The 5810-nt window shown below is 43.7% G+C and overlaps 1 pseudogene; it reads right to left on the bottom strand.

Annotated features, from left to right (window-relative positions):
- Positions 1–750: 750 nt before the first annotated feature.
- LOC135534480 (cysteine-rich secretory protein LCCL domain-containing 1-like) overlaps positions 751–5810 on the bottom strand; it is a 13956-nt pseudogene continuing 8896 nt past the window's right edge.

Here is a 5810-nt window from a genome sequence, read left to right as displayed (position 1 = left end):
TTCGTAAATCTCCACCCAGGTTCTCTGGAAAACGCCACCAGAGTTTTGCATCCCTGCACATTGTTATTCCTCTGTTCACTCTTTCTCCAAACAGGAAGTCCCATTTAGATACATCTAAAATCTTTTCAACAGAGAGCGGAAATGATATGAAGGGTTATAAAGGGTTAACCGGACCCTATTAAAAGTAGATTCTAGAATAAAAAGCATCGAGCCAAAAGCTTAAGACCCTGAGTATCCCAGCCATGTCCTCTGACCTAAGAAGTGAATTTGTTTGTCAGGAAAACCAGGGAATTGACTGAAAGTTTGCAACCCTATTGGGAGCATGTAGAGTGTAACTTTCATACTTTATTTTTCTACAGTTTACTCTCCGCTATTCAGCACCTCTACAAACATGTCTGGGTGTGTGCAAGCTCACGCTTTTTACACATTTTATGACTCGGACATGGACATGTGTTACAAGGGAGGTTGGTGGCACCTTAAATGGGGAGGATGGGGCTTGTAGTAATGGCTGGAATGGAATAAGTGTAACGGTATCAAATGCATCAAAAATATGTTTTCCATTTGTTTGATTGCCATTCCATTGGCTCCGTTCCAGACAATATGCTTTGCCGTCCTGCCCTCAGCTGATGTGATGCCTTCACCTGCCTCGCGCCTGTCGAATTGATAGCTTTTTGTCAGTGGTTGTCAAGAGGACAACGAGATATGTTGGGCAAAGAGATAGCGTTTGCAAGACAGATGACGCTTCCATACCCGAGAGACTGAACTCCATTCTTGTTGGACTTGATGAAGAAGTCCCTCCTGCCTTGTCTGGTGACGTCCAGCCATCCTCCATCCGGGTCTACCACGCCAGAGTGGAGGCCAGCACGGCAGATACTGGATTGCTGTAAAGTGTACAGTGTAAAGTTAGTACAGTGTACAGTTAGTACCGTGTACAGTTAGTACTGTGTACAGTTAGTACAGTGTAAAGTTAGTACAGTGTAAAGTTAGTACAGTGTACAGTTAGCACAGTGTAAAGTTAGTACAGTGTAAAGTTTACGATGTAAAGTTAGTACAGTGTAAAGTTAATACAGTGCACAGTTAGCACAGTGTAAAGTTTACAGTGTGCAGTTAGTACAGTGTAAACTTAGTATGGTGTACAGTTGGTACAGTGTAAAGTTAGTACAGTGTTAAGTTAGTATAGTGTAAAGTTAGTACAATGTAAAGTCAGTACAGTGTAAAGTTAATACAGTGCACATTTAGCAGAGTGTAAAGTTCACAGTGTACATTTAGTATAGTGTAAAGTGTACAGTGTAAAGTTGGTACAGTGTAAAGTTAGCACAGTGTAAAGTTTACCACGTAGAGTTAGCACAGTGTAAAGTTTACAGTGTACCGTTAGTACCGTGTAAAGTTAGTACGGTGTACAGATAGTACAATGGAAAGTTTACGATGGAAAGTTAGCACAGTGTAAAGTGTACAGTGTAAAGTTAGTACCGTGTAAAGTGTACAGTGTGAAGTTGGTACAGTGTAAAGTTTACAATGTAGAGTTAACACAGTGTAAAGTTTACAGTGTACAGTTACTACTGTGTAAAGTTAGTATGGTGTACAGATAGTACAATGTAAAGTTTACGATGGAAAGTTAGCACAGTGTAAAGTGTACAGTGTAAAGTTAGTACCGTGTAAAGTGTACAGTGTGAAGTTGGTACCGTGTAAAGTGTACAGTGTAAAGTTAGCACAGTGTAAAGTGTACAGTGTAAAGTTAGTACCGTGTAAAGTGTACAGTGTAAAGTTAGTACAGTGTAAAGTTTACAGTGTAAAGTTAGTACCGTGTAAAATGTACAGTGTAAAGTTAGTACAGTGTAAAGTGTACAGTGTAAAGTTGGTACCATGTAAAGTGTACAGTGTAAAGTTGGTACAGTGTAAAGTTTACATTGTAAAGTTAGTAGACTGTACATTCAAATTCATTGTGCCGCTTTAGTTACCCTGCATCAGCTCAGCATTTTGATGAACCTATTCAGTATAAGACTCAGTCTTTGTCCCAACTGGTATCATATTGCCTACAATACTTTATACCAGGGCCCATAATGCACTACTTTAGACTTGGGCCCATAATGCACTACTTTAGACCAGGGCCCAAAGTGCACTCTTTTAGACCAGGGCCCATAATGTATTACTTTTAGACCAGGGCCAATAAAGACTCATAATGCAGGGCCCATAATGCACTACTTTAGACCAGGGCCCAGAGGAAATAGGGTGTAATTTGAGACACAGATTGATAATGTATAATAATGTAATCACCATCTCATAGTGTACTGTCCCAACCACCTTCCCTGTGGTTTTTAGACAGCCGGCAGGACACTCGTACCTGAGGAGAACACAGCTGGTGAATAAATCCTCACAGTGCATTAGGGTTGGTGTCAATTTCAATTTAAGTCCATTTTTTGTTTATTGAGAAGTATTTGAAAATGATAGAATTTTTAATTTCTGTTTACTTCCTGAAATGCTTAAATTTGAATTGAGCCCCAACTGTCAAGTGTGCTCACTGTCTGGCCTCGAGTTCACCAGGCGGCTCGTTATGGCTCACAACTGTCACCAGGTCTGATGACGCGCACCTGAGCGTCATCGGACTCAACAGGACTCCATCACTTCCCTTCCCTATATGTGTCACTCCCTTTGGTTCCTTCCCTATATCTGTCCCTCCCTTTGGTTCCTTCCCTATATCTGTCACTCCCTTTGGTTCCTTCCCTATATCTGTCACTCCCTTTGGTTCCTTCCCTATATCTGTCACTCCCTTTGGTTCCTTCCCTATATCTGTCCCTCCCTTTGGTTCCTTCGCTATATATGTCTACCCTTTGGTTCCTTTCCCTATATCTGTCAGTCTACCCTTTGTGTTCTCTGGAAAGGGCCCAGTCTACCAGGGAGGCATTGTGTCCTCTGTGAAGGGGCCCAGTCTACCAGGGAGGCATTGTGTCCTCTGTGAAAGGGCCCAGTCTACCAGGGAGGCATTGTGTTCTCTGTGAAGGGGACCAGTCTACCAGGGAGGCATTGTGTCCTCTGTGAAGGGACCAGTCTATCAGGGAGGCATTGTGTCCTCTGTGAAGGGGACCAGTCTGTCAGGGAGCCATTGTGTCCTCTGTGAAAGGGACCAGTCTATCAGGGAGGCATTGTGTCCTCTGTGAAGGGGACCAGTCTACCAGGGAGGCATTGTGTCCTCTGTGAAAGGGCCCAGTCTATCAGGGAGGCATTGTGTCCTCTGTGAAGGGACCAGTCTACAAGGTGTGGCATTGTGTCCTCTGTGAAGGGACCAGTCTATCAGGGAGGCATTGTGTCCTCTGTGAAGGGGACCAGTCTACCAGGGAGGCATTGTGTCCTCTGTGAAGGGACCAGTCTATCAGGGAGGCATTGTGTCCTCTGTGAAGGGGACCAGTCTACCAGGGAGGCATTGTGTCCTCTGTGAAGGGACCAGTCTCAGGGAAGCATTGTGTCCTCTGTGAAGGGGACCAGGGAGGCATTGTGTCCTCTGTGAAGGGACCAGTCTATCAGGGAGGCATTGTGTCCTCTGTGAAGGGGACCAGTCTACCAGGGAGGCATTGTGTCCTCTGTGAAGGGACCAGTCTATCAGGGAAGCATTGTGTCCTCTGTGAAGGGGACCAGTCTATTAGGGAGGCATTGTGTCCTCTGTGAAGGGGACCAGTCTATTAGGGAGGCATTGTGTCCTCTGTGAAGGGAGCAGTCTACCAGGGAGGCATTGTGTCCTCTGTGAAGGGACCAGTCTATCAGGGAGGCATTGTGTCCTCTGTGAAGGGGAACAGTCTATCAGGGAGGCATTGTGTTCTCTCTGTTCTCTGTGAAGGGACCAGTCTACAAGGTGAGGCATTGTGTCCTCTGTGAAGGAGTTGGATGGGGAGCTCCTCAACCACTGAATGGGTCTTTATTTATCAGTGGTAATATAGACAGGGACAGCTGATTTGAGACGATGTGTGTGTGTGTGTGGGGGGGGAGTTGTTTTTTCCTGTACCTGTTGCATGTGGTCCCTTTGCACTGATCTCGTAGCTTAGTGTCACAGGTCACAAGCTGAGCTGCAACACAGAACACACAGAGCTGTCAAGCTAACTAGCTATTCACGTCTGTATCACACAGAACACACTGAGCTGTCAAGCTAACTAGCTATTCACGTCTGTAGCACACAGCTGTCAAGCTAACTAGCTATTCACATCCATAATACACTGAACTGTCAAGCTAACTACTGTAGCTATTCAGATCTATATCACACTATACTGTCAAGCTAACTAGCTATTCACGTCTGTAGCACACAGCTGTCAAGCTAACTAGCTGTGGACGTCTGTAGCACACAGCTGTCAAGCTAACTAGCTATTCACGTCTGTAGCACACATCTGTCAAGCTAACTAGCTATTCACGTCTGTAGCACACATCTGTCAAGCTAACTAGCTATTCACGTCTGTAGCACACAGAACACACACAGTGCTTTCATCTGCCTGTCTTTGTGTTAACCAGCACTACAAGAGACAACATATAGGCTAGTGAGGTGTTTCTATGCTCTGAGGTGAAGTTTTTCTAGGTACAGATCTAGGATCAGCTTCACCTCCCCCAATCCTAAACTATTAGGGGAAAAATGCTAAACCGAACCAAGATTAGCGTCTAGGTAACGTCTCGGAAAACCCAGTTCTAGGTATGGGAATCACGTTGGATTTTCTTGGCTAATTAAGGGAGGGTGCTCTTCAGACGAACAACTTTCCCAACAAATCACAAGTTTAGGTAGGCAGGGCTTGAAAATAATTCCCTCTGAAACATAACAGAGGTAGACACAATGCAGACGCAGATAGCTAGTCAGTGGTTGTAAGATTGTAATGCTAACGTCACGGCGCATGCAAACCACTCATTGAGATATCCTCCGCAAACTCCATCAAGCTAGTTATCGGGAATGTTTACGTGCTTCTGCACCTGCATTGCTTTGCTGTTTGGGGTTTTAGGCTGGGTTTCTGTACAGCATTTTGTGACATCAGCTGATGTAAGAAGGGCTTTATAAATACATTTGATTGATTGATTGACATTAATGGATAGGGCTTTGGCTGGATGTATACGGTTGATATGCAGTGGGTATACGGTTGATATATGCAGTGGGTATACGGTTGATATATGCAGTGGGTATACGGTTGATATAGGTGGGTATACGGTTGATATAGGTGGGTATACGGTTGATATACAGTGAGTTTACGGTTGATATAGGTGGGTATACGGTTGATATACAGTGAGTATACGGTTGATATAGGTGGGTATACGTTTGATATACAGTGAGTATACGGTTGATATAGGTGGGTATACGGTTGATATACAGTGAGTATACGGTTGATATACAGTGAGTATACGGTTGATATGCAGTGGATGTACAAATTTACAGTAAAAGTAGGAATACAGTAAAAAGGTCTTTGCCCCCTTTCTGATTTTCTCTGTTTTTAAATATTTTTTTATATTGAATCTTAGCAGATCTTCACCCAAAACCTAATATTCAATAAAGTGAACCAGAGTTTACAAATAACAAAAACAATGGATATCTAGCTATCTTATCTATTTAAGGGATCAAGTGAATGCAACACCCAATCCCCCAGTGTGAAAAAGTAATTCCACCTTACACACAATATCTGGTTGTGTCATCTTTATCTCCAATTGCTGCAACCAAACTCTTCCTGTAGTTGTTTATCAGTCTCTCACATCACTGTGGAGGAATTTTGGCTCTTCCATACGGAACTGCTTTATCTCAGCGACATTTGTGGGGTTTCAAGCACGAACTGCTCTTTCAAGTCCTGCCACAACAT

Source organism: Oncorhynchus masou, unplaced genomic scaffold, assembly GCF_036934945.1.
Source record: "Oncorhynchus masou masou isolate Uvic2021 unplaced genomic scaffold, UVic_Omas_1.1 unplaced_scaffold_3477, whole genome shotgun sequence".
In the NCBI taxonomy this organism is placed as follows: Eukaryota; Metazoa; Chordata; class Actinopteri; order Salmoniformes; family Salmonidae; genus Oncorhynchus; species Oncorhynchus masou.
This window is presented reverse-complemented; position numbering and strand designations above follow the sequence as displayed.